Genomic DNA, 555 nt, shown 5'->3' on the forward strand with positions numbered 1-555 from the left:
TTCGGGATGAGCTTTTATCCAGTGGCAGAAATCCATACGCTGAGCATGGTCGCCTGGTTCCAGATGTTGTACCCTTTGATCATGGTAAGGATACAACTTTTCATCATGTAAAGTTCGCCACGCCTGCATACGTGATACGCCGATGCGAGAGGCAATTCTATGAGTGGACAGACGTGGACTTCTCTGAACCATCTCAAGAATGTTCTCTCGTGTGTTTATCATTCGTACATCCTCCCTTTCAGAGTGCACAGAAACACTCGGAAGAGAACCAGTATCATGCAATGTCTGGTGAATTCGCGTAAATACACTTTGACATGTAATCCTTCGATCGGGAAAACACCTTTGGTATTCTTTAACAGCAGCATGTGCATTGCCACCGCAAAATCCACACACAAAATCACACATATCACACACACATCACAATATTCCACGTTTGAAAACACAAAAGGCATTTCAGCAACTCCGCACAATTAACCTCCCACCCATTCAAAATGCGGCCGCAACGTATCCTGAAGGGAGCTTACGGCTAGTGTGAATCACCACACTCAAGGACAA

At 45.2% G+C, this 555-nt stretch overlaps 1 protein-coding gene across 1 annotated transcript in view; it reads right to left on the reverse strand.

The window, feature by feature from the left end:
- Positions 1 to 555, reverse strand: part of LOC111861954 (putative U5 small nuclear ribonucleoprotein 200 kDa helicase) — a 58,915-nt gene that overhangs the window by 18,089 nt on the left and 40,271 nt on the right. The gene's annotated exons all lie outside the window — the stretch shown is intronic.

This window comes from Cryptotermes secundus, unplaced genomic scaffold (assembly GCF_002891405.2).
Source record: "Cryptotermes secundus unplaced genomic scaffold, Csec_1.0 scaffold181, whole genome shotgun sequence".
In the NCBI taxonomy this organism is placed as follows: domain Eukaryota; kingdom Metazoa; phylum Arthropoda; class Insecta; order Blattodea; family Kalotermitidae; genus Cryptotermes; species Cryptotermes secundus.